The following is a 16,876-nucleotide window of genomic DNA, read 5'->3' on the forward strand; positions in this document are numbered from 1 at the left end:
TATGCTCAAAATGAGCATTATATACTGTAAAGAGCTGTTAAAACAGCAACTATTTTGTGCATGATTTATGTACATGACACAGGTAGAATTACTTACATGAAATATGTGCAAAAAAAAAGTGCATTCAAATGAATGTGCTGTGTACCAGTTAGGCCTTTGCATCAGCATACACGTACACCATGTGTATGTGGTAAACTGCTAGCTCACATTGTGGATAAAAAGTGTAGAATTGTTGAAACCGTTTTATGAAGTATTTTGTTGAGTGTGGTATAAGAAGAAGAAAAAGTCATGAGTTTTCCCAAGATAATGATTGGTGTTTACTGAGCCCATCTCTTCTAATCAGAGTTACTGTGGTGCTGCTCTGAAAATGGATGGAATGTATGGAACTGTGCATTAGAAAACCAATAATGATTTACTAGTAGAGAAGTTTAAATTTGCATTATGTTTGAAAGCACAATATTCCTGTGTGAAAATGATGCACAACTCATTAACACTGGAAGTTTGTAACTGAAATTAGTGATAAGAATCAATTTGTAAGAGTGCAAGAAAGGCTTTGATGTCAGTCGACTATTGTAGCATCAAAAAGTCTCTGTCGTAGCCACATATGCACATGCACACACACACTCACAAATATGTGTAATACATGTATATTAAAAGAGTGGAAACTCCAAAGCAACAGCATGTAATGATTATCAAATTGCCTTGACACTAAGCAAACCCAGTACTCACTTAGCACATTCTGTTATGTTTTTTTTCCTCTTTTTTTTATTTTTTCAAAGTATCAATGCTGCTGCTGACTGTGTTGTATTTTTTTGTTTTGTTTTTATGTACTCTGTCATGCTGCTCATGAGTGGAATATGGGCAAATAAGTGTATCTCAAAGAAAAAAAAAATATTGGATGTTCATAAATTAAGGGGGAAAAAAAAGCACTCTCCTTTCACTCGTAAGTTTATGCTTCAGATTTTTAGATTCAGATAGGAAATACATAACATTCTCAATGAATAAAACAAAACAAATCAAAACAAAATTATTGAAAACCAACATCAATGAGCCCCAAATGTGTGTTATCAAACTCCCTATTGAGTATCCTGTGTGAGTATCCTTTTTCTTCTTCTTTTTTGTGTGTGTTTTTGTGATGCAAGGTCACATGTGGTTTAGTTTGGCAGAACATTTGTCGCCAGCCTGTCAAGAGCACCAGAGTACTTCCCGTGTGGAAGCAGCACTCCCTGTCACATTACGTCATATTTAACTGGTCCTGTGACCGCAGAACTAATGAGAGTCTCAATACACTTGTAATTCCTTCATGTATTGATGGTAGTGGGGGGGCGTGGAGGTGTTGGAGGAAGTAAGTGTAGTGTGGTAAACATGAAATGGTCTAGGTAAAAACAAGAGGAAATGTTTATTTCTCAGTGTATCAGTATTTCTGTGAATGGAATAAAAAAAAGTAGGGTCCTGTCCATCCCCACTCAATGGATGGACCACCTTTCTTTTAATCATCAGTTTGTCACTGCTACTCCGTACATCTGGCATCAGAAATATTGCCAAATGGTGCTGCTGTGATCATGTCTAATCGTAGATATCTGTGTCACATGATGTGCATCGCATGATTGGCAGAGTCGTTTGCGACACCTGGCGCAATTTGTAAAATTTCTGGTAGTCTGAAATGCAATGAGGTCATTAAAGCTGGTAGTAGCGTATCTGTTCTGGATCACTTCCTGAGTAATGTTTAGACTTCACCTGAACGCCTCTAGCACCCTTTTTGAGATATTTCCTTTTAATATGCACTGTGCATTTCCTCAGTGGTAGTGTATGGAATGTTAAAGGACATGTGACAGTTTTAATTTAATTTCTGGGTAACTTCAGCCACCACATTGCCATAGTAGTGGGCTCAAATATAATATGGTATATACATGTACGTTCATACCAGTGGAATTGTTCAATTTTTATATTGGTATGATTTTGTAATGACAACATTCTGTACTTTTTTTTTTCTAATTTCATTTTAAAATGTCTGGGTTTCTGTTACCATTTTCAGTGATTTCAATTTGATTTAATCATTATCAATTTCCAATTATTTTTTACATCAGAAGAAAGAGTGGGAGAAAGATGAGGTGGAAAATATTTTCCTTCAACCAAAGTATATTCAATCACGTGCAATCTATTGTTTGATCTACAACTCACGGCAGAATTTGTTTACATTTTATGTTCCTTTGTAGTCTTCAATTCATATATTTAATCATTAGAGAGTGTCCTGTCTATGATTGTGACTAAGTGCAGTCATTGCAAATGCTTAAATCTTCTCTTGAAAAAAAAAATTAACCAAAGTAGTTGCACAAACACAGAGACGAACATATATATTAACTTATTATTGTGTTTTGTTCATTAAGTAGTGTAATCACCCCACCCACCAATGAGATTATTGAATTGGAGGAGATATCGTGTCTGATCTTGAATGTAATGGTAGCTTTCAATTATCTTGATACCACCCTGAACACTATGAAGTTGTGTGCAAAGATTGAAGTGGGCATTAAAAAAGAAATAAAGTAGCTCTACAATTGTCCTCTTGTGGTATGGTGAGGATAAGAATGGTGCATTTTTAATGTTATTTCTTAGAGTGATACAGTTGTATTCGTATGCAAAGATTGCCAATGTATTGTGTCTATTAAAGAAATGGATCTAGCAAGATTAGCCAGAAGAGATGATTAACAAATCAAACTTTTCATGAATGTGTCTTTCCATTCTGTTTGTGGTTGTGTTTCAATGATAGTAACACTTTAAATCACCTTATCCCCAGGTCACAGGAAACTGGATCCATATTCTTTTTTTCTTGATCTATTAAATATACAGACATCCTGTTCTGATCCCGAATGATATTTTCATTTGGTATATGGTGGGAAGAGGGCGGGGGAAATTCCCAGAAAGGGCTTTCATTTTCCCCACGTCAGTTTCATTTCATTTTGTTTCGCTCTTCAATAATGAAATATTCCATTTTTTAAGTTGGGTGGAGACACATCATTTCTGGTCTTCGTCCAGATGTAGCTTGTAAAATCACATTTGAGAGAAGTGTGTGAGATATTTCACCTTCAAAGAGGAAAGATGAGTTTTATTGTGTGTTTATTTTTTTTTCACTCGATAAGCAGTTTCCATGATTATAAATCTGCATGTGAAAGTTTCAGATCACTTGGTCCCTGATGGTAGATATTCTGTGGAAAAAAAAGAATGAAATCGCGTGAGAATATTCACAGTGTTGAAAGTAAACTAGTCAAAGGGTTCACGTACAAGGTACTGTATGTTTCAACAAATATGAATTGTTTCAACATGTGAATGATTTTCTCCTATTAGCCATAACTCCACCATTGCAGTATGGCCATTTTCATGATGCGTCTCAAAGAGGAAATAACAAAGAAACATGGAGCTTATAGGTTCTTTTGTTTTTCTGTACCAAGGTTGTTTTGGCATTTTAATTGTGTCTCACGTACTTTTCATGAATATCTGATCACATCAAATAAAATGAAAAGCCTGTGACAGACGATGTGTTTTCTCTGTGTGTTAATGTGTGATTTCATTGTCGTTGATATGTGACCTCAAGGAGGAAAATAACAAAGAAACACGGAGCTTGTAGGTTCTTTTGTTTTTTCTGTGCCAAGGTTGTTTTGCCATTTTAAGTGTGTCTCACGTACTTCTCATAAATAATTATCTGATCACATCAAACAAAATGACAAGCCTGTGACAGAAGACGTGTTTTCTGTGTGTGTATTAATGTGTGTTTGTCTAGTTGTTGATATGTGACCTCTTATAAAATGAGCAGTGTGTGAGTCACCTGGAAAACTACAGCGTGTAGAACGAAACACTTCTCCCTTCCTCGTTCATTATTAGTCATTAATTACTCCTCATCGTTCACCATTTTGTCCATCTTTTTTTTTCTTTCTCTCTTTCTGTCTTTACCCGCTTTATGTCTGTCTGTCTGTCTGTCCGTCTGTCTCTGTTTATTTGATCTTCTGTCCTTCAGATTGCCAATTTCCTTTGAAATATAAGATCTAGGTTTGATAATAGGCTGGTTGTTTCGTGTGTATATCTTTGAGTCAATTGACCCACGGATGTATGCCAGTGCTGCCGGTGGAGACTTCGCCTTCATAATATTTCACTTTCTTTTCTTCTCGTTCACCGTCGGGACGTACATGTATGCTTTAAACGCATTGGATAAAGGAGTTAAAGCTTTGTGAAACGTGTAGAGTACTGCAATAGCTTGTTCTGCGCCAAATGATTATTAGAATACAATATATACCCATACTGTGTACCTTCTTTAACACACAAAACACACTTCTATGCATGAACTTACAAATTGCCCTACACCGACGTATAAAGTAAGCACCGAATTTGTCACTGTTTTACTAGTAGCCATGATAAAAGATTATGGGCATACTTACTCGGGCTGGTTTCGAACCAACGACCTCCTGATCACCGGACAGGCGTCTTAGCCACTATATAGATCATAAACCACCGAGCTTCAGCCCGACAGCCAGCTCTGGTTCTAAATCCTTGTAGCATGCACCTGGTACTGCGTGTTCATTCAATTTAAAGGACAAGTCCCCCTTCATATACATATGGATTGCGTAAATGCAGACATATCAGAGGAACACATCAGGGAAAGTTTGGGGAAAATCGAACTATTAGTTCAAAAAGTTATGAATTTTTAATGTGTCTGCACAGTCACTGCTGGATGAGAAGACTACTACAGTGTATGATGTCACATGCGTACAACGATAAAAGGAAAATATAAAGAGCTAGAATTTCACAAAATTTTACTTTTTGCACTTTTTGAAAAAAAAGTGCACATTTCCTCGACTGGTCACTGACATGTGTTACGGGTAATATTATTCCCCCTGCCTTCTGAAAGAGTGAAGTCATGTGTTCTTTTATAATGCGAGAAAAGTGAAAATATCTTGAATCTTCATATATCGTTGTACACATGTGACATCACAAGCTGTAGTAGTCTTCTCATTCAGCAGTGACTAAGCAGAAACTTCAAAAATTCATAACTTTTAAGCGGATTGTCTGATTTTCCTCAAACTCTTGCTGATGTGTTCTATTAATATCGCTGCATTCACTCAATCCACATGTCTATGAAGGTGAACTTGTCCTTTAATGAAATTTGTCAATCAGAAGCACTAAAAACAACTCGACGCAAGAATTTCATTAATTTGGGAACTTCTACACACACCTGTACGCAGAAAGAAACTAGCAGAGATCATACAGATGTACCGAATTCTTACCCCCCCCCCCTGCCGCCTCGATCCTCCCTCCCTCCCTACCCCCCCCCCCCCCCCCCCTTTGAGTCTTTCTTCCATTGCGTCTGGCATCACTACTGGCAGGATAACAAATGCTTCTTCGTAATTGTGCCAAATTGTATAGATAAACAAAAATCAATGACGCTCCTTTATGATCCATTCACTGCGCAGGAGCTCGGCCCACGAGTCTGGCTTCTGAATTCGAGGCAGCGAAAGCGTGCCTTTTTGTCCCGCTTATGTCTGAATTGGTATATCCTACATTCTTGCCTGATATTCGAAGGTTTCCTGGCTTTTGGTCATGTAGAGACACTGAGAAGAGCATGGAGACATCCAGCAGTAAATCGAACAAACAAACAAACAGCAAACAAAACAAAACTCAACATTATAGCTGTTTTTGTTACCTCCAGTTTCTCCTTGTCATCCCTTCTAGTAGAGCAGATAAGCCGAAGAATTGTGCAAAATTTGACTAAAGCATGAAACTTTCACAATTGTTAGTATATGCTATAAGATTAATTTTAAGATCGGGAGGTAAGTCTGAATTGACCTCTGATGACCTCTAGAAGTCAATGACCTCAAAATCTAAGAAAATTGATATTTTGCGTCATTGGTCAATGATAAACACAGTAATGATGTACTAAAACTTAATTTTTGTCACAGTGAAATTGTCTTTATGTTCCACAGAGACCTGACAGGTTTCTACCTTTGACCTCTGATGACCTCTAGAGGTCAATGACCTCAAAATGTCAGAAAATTGATATTTTGCATCATTGGTTAATGATAAAACACAGTAATGATGTACTAAAACTTAATTTTTGTCACAGTAAAATTGTCTTTATATTCCACAGAGCCCTGACAGGTTTCTATCTTTGACCTCTGATGACCTCCAGAGGTCAATGACCTCAAAATGTCAGAAAATTGATATTTTAATGCGTCACTCATAACTGAAACACGATAATTATGTACTAAAAACTAATTTTTGTAAGAGGAATTGCCTCAATGTTCCACTGAGCCTTTTGAGTCAGATTTCTACCTTTAACCTCTGATGACCTCAGATGACCTATGATGAGGCCAATGACCTCAAAATGTCAGAACATTGATATTTGGTGCAATTGGTTGATGACAAACATGATTGAGATGTTATATTCATTTGTATTACAATTGAATTGTTTTCCTATTCCACAGAGCAAGAGAAATTACTCACGTGTCTCTACCCTTGACCTCTGAGGAAGGTGACAGGTCAATGACCTCAAAATATCAGAATATTGATATTCTATGTATAGTCAATGGTCAACTTTGTAATACCCGATGTACAATCATTTATGCTATAACAGAAGAATCTTGTCATTCCATGGAACATTGGTCATTAGCCTGTGCATTATATCCAACTTTGACCTCTCAGGACAATGAGAGGTCACCGAGGTCACATGTGTAGGCTTACCTGTATTGATGTTTGGCTTCATTGGTGTAACCATAAATGCTTAATCATGTACAAATCACGCATTGACGTTTTGATCAAAGTATGTATGCATATTCCACAGAGCATTGGTTTGTAGTAACAGGTCTCTGAAATGTGAGAGGTCAATTACTTCAGAAATAAAGCTTAAGTTTCTTGAGTGATGGCAGTGACCTCAAATATAACTGTTATGTTTGGGTTAGTTATGTAGACTAGCAAATGTAGGCAAATATGGCCATTATCTCGACACACGAGGAAAACAAGGCCCACGAGACTGATATACAGAGTGTTTAATCTATTCAGTGTAAGTCTCATAGATCTTTTCCCCCATTTGTTGGACTCATTATGGGACTGGTTTGCCTAAGTGTCAAGCTCATGGGCAATATTTGCATAGTTTCCAGCTGGTGGGCCTGTATTGGCCAGTGTAAAGCTGGTGGGTTGTTACAGTATGTCTGCGATGAATGACTCATGGTCCTGGAGTATACAGTCCACAGCTGCGACATCATGGACCATCTTGAAAACTTCGACATACTGTGAGGCCCAACATGCATTCCACATGAAGCAATCCTGTGTATTGCAACTAGCTATTGCCATCCGAGACCTACCCAGGGAATAGATAAGCATTCATGGCAAACCATGGAGAAAGCGGATTGTGCAAAATATTTTGGAGTTCCAATAGGAGGCTCAGCTGGAATCAAATCGCCACAGCAGTTTAAAAAGGTTATACTTCAACCAAAGACTCTCTCCAGACGAAGATACGAGTATCATAAAGTTCAGGTGTTTTGCTACTACATGCCGCTCAGGACTGTCCTGGAATATGCATGCATCATCTGGGATCCATTCACCCAGGTGAAACATCATGAAGTTTGGAATGATCCAGAGAAGATATGCACTCTTTAGCTGCAATGACCATCATATGCAAAACAAGCAGTGTTACAGCCACACTTGAAAAACAAAACAAAGCAAAGCAAAACAAAACTACAATGGCAATCCCTGTAAGAAAGTACAGCACAGGCAAATTCAGCGATGATGTTCTGCATCAAGAACCCCACAATATCCACTCCGCAGGAAGTTGTGGCTCTATTGCTGCATTCTTCAAAAAGGGCAAATGACCCAAAATGTCAGGCATCATTTGCAAGAACACAAAGTAGGCCTACTCTCAAAAAAGGTGGCGGCTACATTCGGCCACTGTCTCTTGTATCTCTTTGAAACACTTCAGGAGAGAGATACTCAATATTCAGCTCTGTTATTAAAGATACATATGTCTCTCTTTTTGTTTTTGCATTTGTTTGTTGTTGTTGTTTTTTTTTTTGCTTCATATAGCTCTTTGGATACCTTCTTTAACCAATTAAGAAAAGGCTCCATGGCAGAATATTACAAGATTACACAGTATAATGAAGAAGAAGAAGAAGAAGAAGAAGAAGAAGAAGAAGAAGAAGAAGAAGGAGAAGGAGAATAGGAAACGAGATCTGTTGTCAATGATGCAGAGCCAATACCAATCAGTTCCATGGCAGATCTTAGTCGGCACTGCAAAGGTTTGGATGTCTCTCTCTGTTGACAAAGGATGTTCTAAAGCTCCAAGTAAGTCCATGGGGTGGTTTACATTGTCTGGGCATAGAGGGTTGGGTTGGGTATATGAGGATATGATGCTTTGTTATAATAATTAGGTCTGAGATATCTGTTTTTTATGTTTGTTTTGACCATCCCGCATGGATCTCCAACGAAAAGGAATGATAATGTGTTAGACCCAGCCGCCACCGTGTTTTTTCAATAGATTTTGATATTACAGAGTACCTGAGAAAAAAGTGACCGCTCATTGTCCTAGATGGAAGTCAAAATTGAACTGTGTGTGGAATACTCTGCATACAATTTGGGACACACACACACACACACACACACACACACACACAGAAAATGCATTTTTTTAATTTGATTTTTATTTCATAAGCAGCTGGCCATTACAAACCAATGAGACCAGACATCAATATTCTTACATTTTGATGCATATCTTTCAATATCCTCCAGAGGTCAGAGGATCATCGCTAATGTTCATGTGAAATGAGTACACGCCTTTTGAATTGCTCACTTTTATTGCTAGAGAAATACACAATACTTCATGTGCATCATGTCAATCATTAAATGTTGTATCATTTTCATTTTCAGTCTTGGATTATTTTTTCTAAGTACAAATAAAATCGTGGCAAAGTAAACAACTTTCACATCAAAATATAAACGGGAATACTAAAAAAGAAATAGATGTAATAACGTGCAAGGCAAATACCAGGCCTACATCATCTTAAGGTATGCAGGTGAAGGAAATCACCTTATTGATAAACAATTTACTTGACTGGGATAGCGACCACTGAACAATATTGTTTCTTAAAACTCTCTCTTCTTTTCAACAAGTGGACTAAAACACATGCACATACCGGGGCATCAGTTTGGAGGAGGGGTGGGGTGGTGGTAGGGATAGTTGACCCCCACCCCATTAAATTCTGAGATGTGGACTATGTTTTGTTGTTGTTAGTTTTTGTTGTTGTTTTTTGCTTTTTGCTTTTTAGACAGAAAACTGCCCAAGTTTTTCACTTTAAGTGTGCATCGGATTGTTAAAATTTAATTCTGAAATGCAAAATCTCCCTTCTGTGAGAGGGGATATCTCCTTTCGATAGACTCCTTCCCTCTGCTTGGTTCCTTCCACAGATATAACATACTTTGGGGAATGATAATTTCCCTTATTCTATGAAAAATGTTTTTAAGAGATATTTTTATTTGAATTCCAAAGATGAAAAGGCTTTCCTATATGCACGATTGTTCATTTTGGAGGGCAAGAGGCATTTGCCCCGCCTCCCGAGAAAATATGGGAGGGGGAATGGTGGGGACATAAAACTTTGCCTCCAAGTATTTCCTGAGATGGAGATTTTTTTCTTCACTTTTTTGACAGAAAATGAATTGTCACTGAACATTTCAGCTATAGTATGCACCAGATTAAAAGGCAGAATCTCTTTTGCATACCCCCTCCCCCATACTATCTTTCGTTATGTCCCCTTCCATATACGCTCAGTGCTTTTGTCCCATTTTTGTTCTATATCATCACAATGTACTAGATCTTTAATTTCAGTTCCGACATATTAAAGAAAATCCCTCTTGTTGGAGGGGGTAGTGTATCTTTCAATTAACAATCCCTCCTCGGTTTCTACCCTTAGATTTGGTACACTCCTTTTACTGATAATTTCCCAAATATTCCATCATAAATGTGTATACTAGATTTTTTTTTTTTACATTTCTATTCTTACTGCATAGGCTCCCTCGAATGGGAAGGATTGGGGGACAGCCCCTTTCATACCCTCCTCTCGCTGTATCAACCTCTCCTCCATGCATTGATTATGACTAGACATTTGGGTTTGGACTTTTTTTTTCAAAATGGTAGTTCAACCAAGAGTGGCACGAGATCATTGAATTGCAAACAAAAGAATGCAAAAGCTCCACAATGTGGGAGGGGGATACCTCCACCCACATCCTTCTGTCGATTGGTCTCCCTCCATAGATGGCTGACTTACTACACCTTTTTGATACAAATTTCGAGGTATTCCTTCAAAAGTGCCTGTATGCCAGGTCGTTGAATCTCATTTCTCAAAATACAAGAGCTCTCTCGAATGGGAGTGGAATACCCTACCCTCGCCAACGCTGCGCTTGCTGGGTTCCCATCCATATAGACTTGGTACACCTTGGTGATCCGTAATTTTCCAAATATTCCCCAAAACGTATGCATCAGATTCTTAAAAAAAAAAAAAAAAAAAGAATTCGTCTTTGGGAGGAGGGTAGGTGAGATGCGCCCACACCCCATCAACTTCCGTATAAGTGATGACGCACACATTAAACAAGAGCTACACTGAATCACTGATTTCAGGTCTAAACCTGCAAAAATCCAATCCCCCACCCACATCCTCCCCCTCCCCCTCCGCTTCATTCCTTTGCACCATGAACTTATGCTTTTACATATTTTCCAAGTTCCCCCCCCCACGTGAAAACAGATCGACACCCCTTGCTCTGTGCACATACCCGACTTAGATAATTACCTGAAAAGTTCTGCGGAATGAGTAGCCACTTTTTTGGTAACAGAAATGCATGGTTTGTAAGCCCTACATTATAAACAATTATTAACTATTAACTATCGCAATATCAATATTAACATCCTCACATTTCATTCGAGGTATTTGACCTTGTGTGATTTTGTAGGTGAACGGTAATGGCTCGTTAATAAACAGGGCCTACGAGTGCTCTCTAGAACATCATCATGTTTACCATTGATGATGCCAAACTATTCTGATACTTTGAGGTCATTGACCTCTCGAGATCATCAGAGGTCAAAGGCAGAAACTCGTCTGTGTGCCTTGGAATATGAAGACGATGTCATTGTATACAGATATGCTTGTTTTGTACATCTTTACCATGTTTGACCTTTCACCAATGATGTCATACTTCAATATTCTGATATTCTGAGGTCATTGACCTCTCAAGGTCATCAGAGGTCAAAGGTAGAAACCTGTCTGCTCTTTAGAATATGAAGACAATTTCATTGTAAGACAGATATGCTTCTTTTGTACATCTTAACAATGGTTACCATTAACCAATGACATCACAGATCAATATAATATTATGAGGTCATTGACCTCCAAAGGTCATCAGAGGTCAAAGGTTAAAACCTGTCAATGCTCTGTGGAATCAGAAAATGGTTTCCCTGAAGTATAGATGCATGTTTAGTGAATCATAACCACATATATCATTCACAAATGTCTAAAAACATCGATATTTTGATATTTAAAGTTCATTGACCTTTGGAGGTCATCAGAGGTCAAAGGTAAAAACCTGTCAGTGCTCTGTTGAATCTGGAAATGATTTCTCTGTGGTATAAATGCATGTTTAGTGCAACATAACCACATATATCATTCGCAAATGTCTAAAAACATCGATTTTCTGATATCTGAAGTACATTGACCTCTGGAGGTCATCAGAGGTCAAATCACACTTACCTCCCGATCTTAAAATAAATCTTATGGTATGTACTAACACTGGTGAAAGTTTCATGCTTTAGTCAAATTTTGCACAATTCACGTGATTTTGAGGGCTTATCTGCTCTACTATTCCATTATATATCTGCCTATCTTTTCTGTCTCTCTCTCTTTCTCACTAATTCCACCTCTGATTTTCCTCCCCCTATGTAGACCTTGTAAATTTCTTCACGTCATGTTAATTGTCTACTGTATTGATTAACCTGAGAGGTGGTGAGTAAGGAATTAAACCCTTCGAAGCCATGATAAACGAAAAACGCTTATGAATATATGTTACTGCCGTATCAGTCATACAACCGATTCCCGTTAGAACGAAGTCCCCTGAATCGAGCGACAGTTTTTATCTTATTTTATTTTATTTCGGTTTTATTTCCACAAGGTAGTCTCATCAAGACCAGCAGGTGCTGCTCTTCCAGAGAGCCCTACCCATGATAAAGATACATAAATATTCATCTTAACTCAAAAATAACATTCATACATCATTGAACAGTAAACATTAAAATCTACACACTTGTTTACTCATCAAAATACAATCAGTCAAAATCAAATCAAATCATCTCAAGAAATATATTTGTTTACATAAAATAGGAGTAAAATATAAGCCCGACAGTTTTCTGTGAACACCGCAAAAACAATAAAAAGGAAAATCAATCAAACAAACAAACAAACATACATACAGAAGGGATAAAGCTGTGGCCTGAAGTTCTACTTCGTTGTAACCGGTTTTTCGCTATAACCATGTTCGATATATTAGTGAAGGGCACTGTACTATACCGGTGCAATGCATTCTTTTAGCCACGCGTATTAGAGTTATACGTTCGGACTCCTGAAATAAATACACGTAGATGGGTAAAAGATGGAAGAGGTAAATAATTGAGAATAAGAAGGGAAAGTTAAAATGGAAGACATGGCCGGGAATTCAGAACAACAGAATGACTGAATCAGGGCAGGCAAAGACACGATTGTTGTATTTTGTATCATTTGCTGTAACTGTATGATTATCGACAAGTTTGCCACACTTATTAAAGTCAAATTATTTCACAGACTAGATGCTGCTGACTGAGAAGAACGACAAGGTTTTACCCTTTTTGTGGCAAATGGCTGCTTTTCAGAACGGGTCCAACCAAATAAAAATACTGTCGCATACTTACATGAGCATATAAACGACAACAAAGGTTTGAAATGTAAAAATCAATATCACTTTTTGTTGACGGAGTCTGTGTGATCTGACTTGCCGATCAGTTGCATTTATGTCTTGTTCATTCATGGCATGTTTGTCGTTTGTTTATTTATTGTAGTAGTCCCCTCCATTTCCAACATTTTTAGAGGTTATTATATTTGTCTCGAAATTTACTAATGAACAGTGTTCATAGTTTGTTTTTCATTGCATTGTTTTGTTTTCATGTGTACTCAGAAGTTGTAATCATTCTGTGTTGTAAATGAAATGAACAGAAATGAAATGAAATGGTAGGTTAGTTAATTAGTAACAGATTAACACTAATACTTGTCGACTGCTTTATCTTCTGTCATTCAATAATTCAACAATTTCTGTTTGTATGTGTGTATGTGTGCGTGTGTGTATGTGTGTGTTTGTGTGTGTGTGTGTGTGTGTGTGTGTGTGTGTGTGTGTGTGCGTGTGTGTGTGTTTGTGTGTGCGTGCGTGTGAATGTTTGTCCTTTTTTTCTTCTGCTTTCAAGAGGTAAAGAGTTTTTTGCCCATTCGTTGCCCTTCTGATTACCACAACACACCGGAGGGGGAAATGAAGTGAGACAGATTCAACCGAACAAGAAGTAGAGAAGATAAGGATTTGGACAAGCGGATGCAAAAAACGGAAGAACTAGTCGTAATTTATGTTGGTAAGCAAGGAAAGGGTGGGAGAACTAGCCCGTTGACGTAGTCAGAAATCTAAGGCGTTTTATGTATTTAAACAGTATTATCTTTACCTATTATATCTTTTGTCGTTAAGAGTTTTACATTATTTTAGCATCATTATCGTTTGGTATGATTGTAACACAGCTGTCATTATCAATGAGCTATGATTGAAAACAAATATTAACAAAAAACTACCCTTATAATCATTACACACTTCCCGATTTTATAGTCACGCATATAATTGATTTGTATATCTTAAATTTATACATAAGTACAAAAAACGTTATGAAAGAGTTCGATTGTTTGATTTGTAATGTATATTTGTGTATTTATTTGTATTTCTGTCATTATTACATGCATGCACACTGATAGTGACAGAACATAGGCTTTTTGGACATTTCTGGCGCGGGCCTGATAGGATATACGTAAGTAAACCTCTGTTTCATAACTTCAGAGTATGAAAATAATCGATTGATTGACGATAATCAATACAAGCTTTATTGTCATCATCATAATCATGGTCATTCTCATCACCTTTATTATTGTCATTATCATTATTATCATTATTATTATTATTATCATTATTATTATTATTATTATTATTATTATTATTATCATTATCATGATTATTGTCATTATTATCATCATTCTAATTGTCACCATCATCACCACCATCATCATGATTACTGTCACTACCATTATTATACTGGTGTTATCGTTATCACCACCCCTGGAGTGCACTGTAATATACTGGTAATCGTTCAGCCGCGCATATCAGATAGGCCTGTATACCTTCGGACTCCTGAAATAAAGTCAATGAGTAAAAGAGAGAGATAGAAAAAGATAGGCATAATAACAACTATTTATGTTGAGTTTTGTTTGTTTGTTTGTTCGATTTACTGCTGGATGTCTCCATGCTCTTCTCAGTGTCTCTACATGACCAAAAGCCAGGAAACCTTCGAATATCAGGCAAGAATCTAGGATATACCAATTCAAACATAAGCGGGACAAAAAGGACAAACATTCACACACACGCACACACACACACATACACATACACATACAAAGGTTGTGTTCGTTATAACTGGTTCTGGTAAAGATAGCAATATGAGAAACCTTGGCAGACGCTTCAAAACGGAAACCAGACCAGTCTACAACAACAACAACAACAACTCTGAATGCTGTTATCGGGTAATACCATGTCTTCGTCATTGGCCCATTTGTGTGTGTGTGTGTGTGTGTGTGTGTCCTTACATAGGTTCGTGGAAAGCACCTCCCCCTTGACTCTGCCAGAATGATAATAGTTAATTCGAGTGGAAAATTTCCAAAGTAATGCAGACATATTTCATATTGGAGTTCAAAGTTTCTAAAAGATTACCCATCAACCGATAGAATAGATTTGGAGATCATGACAGGACTTAGATTTAGTACTGACCGTACAGATGAGTGATCGTTCTTTGTTATTTAGATACAGCAGAAAAAAAAAACAAAAAAAAAAACAACCTCGAAGCATGTTATTCTCCCTGACGTAAAAGAATCATGACGTAAAGGGACGCCACTCCACTTTAATTTGACTAGGAATCAAAAAGAAAAGAAAAAAATTGAATGCTAGAAGTTCCATTAAAATCCAGCATATAAAACAAGAACATTTTGATTCATCCCCTCGACTTAAAAAACAACAACAAACAAACAAACAGACAGCGAAACGCCTCATAATGACATAAACGAATCAAAATGAGCAATGATACTTTAACCTCACTTTAATAATCACTCATTAATTTGTGAAATAATCTTATTTGAATCACGTTTTCATTGTTTTCATTGCCACTAACTGTGTTAGTACGACGCCACAATAGTTTGATGCGGAGAATGTAACTTTGTTTGCTTTTTTTTTTCCATAATCATGTCAGGAAAAGGAATTAATTGAAAACTTGTGTACTGGTAAATTGGAGGCTGTAGAGCCCGCAAATGTCAAAATCGACCACTAATGTCAAAATAACCACAAATGATGATGATATTATGACTTCCCCAAGTTCGCATTATTTGACTTAGACCAAGACCACTGTTTTGGGAAGAAATACTACATGAAATTGAAAACCCCTAAAACTTTCTTTATTCCATGTTCTATTCTATTGAAACTTCTTCCGTTCCCATGTTCCAATTTTACTCTATCCAGTAAAGTCAGCTTGATTTATACGTATAACTCCAATTTAAAGGAATTTACATTTTGTGGTTACTGAAGATTGTACAGAGATATTGTGTTTGGTATTAAAGAAAAAAATATTTCCGTTAGGTTGTGAAATCGAAATTATTTTTGTTTTATCTAGCATCCTATAATAGAGCTGTTTACATACATGCATTTGGCTAAATCAACCCTTTCAAAACAAAACGGACAAATAAGATAATAATCAGATGGGCTCAGCACACGTGCACACACACACACGCACACACACGAATAAAAAAACAACTTTATTTGAAAGAGAGCTGTTCAGTGTGCGCAGTTTGGCTACTTAATTGAGAGATGCCTTTGTAGAAATATTGATTTCACGCAGCGCTTTACAAACTCGAAGCGATTATTTCCTAAGAGAACATCGACAAAGGTTTCACCGACTTTTCAATTCCTAATCGCGTAATTGCAGTTTACTACGTCACGGCTTTTGATTGTGACGTAGGAGTACGTCGAGGAAGTTATATCGCATTAAATGTAATGACAGATTATGAAAAGAAAAGATCCTTCAAGATTACGCCGTGGTCAAGTGATTCTGCTATCAACGTGGCATCGAAGTGACCCCAAAGTAAACATTATTTATGTCTCCTTTCCTCTTGATCAAAATCGTCGACGATGCGGGCCACAGCGATTCTTAAAATCAGTCAATCTTGAAGAAGGTATAGGTGAGAGATGCAAGGAAGGAGAGAAGAATGAAAGAGCAGGGAAGAGAATAAGAGGGAGAAGAGGAAGAAGAGATTAAGATGGAGAAAGAAAGAGAGGGAGATGAGGGAGTGAGATAAATCAGAGCGATCAGAGAAGAGAACAAGAGAGGATATTCTATTTTAGTAGACCAAGCTTTGAATTGACAAAACGCCATAGAAATACCCGAAGAATGTAAATGTGTGCAACAGTTTTTACATTGCGGATATCCACAGCTCGACGGTTTCGATGTCTTATCAAGATCAGTTATAGCATTCTTAATCTG

Source organism: Diadema antillarum, unplaced genomic scaffold, assembly GCF_040938485.1.
Source record: "Diadema antillarum isolate AM-2024a unplaced genomic scaffold, OU_Dant_1.0 scf00000071, whole genome shotgun sequence".
In the NCBI taxonomy this organism is placed as follows: Eukaryota; Metazoa; Echinodermata; class Echinoidea; order Diadematoida; family Diadematidae; genus Diadema; species Diadema antillarum.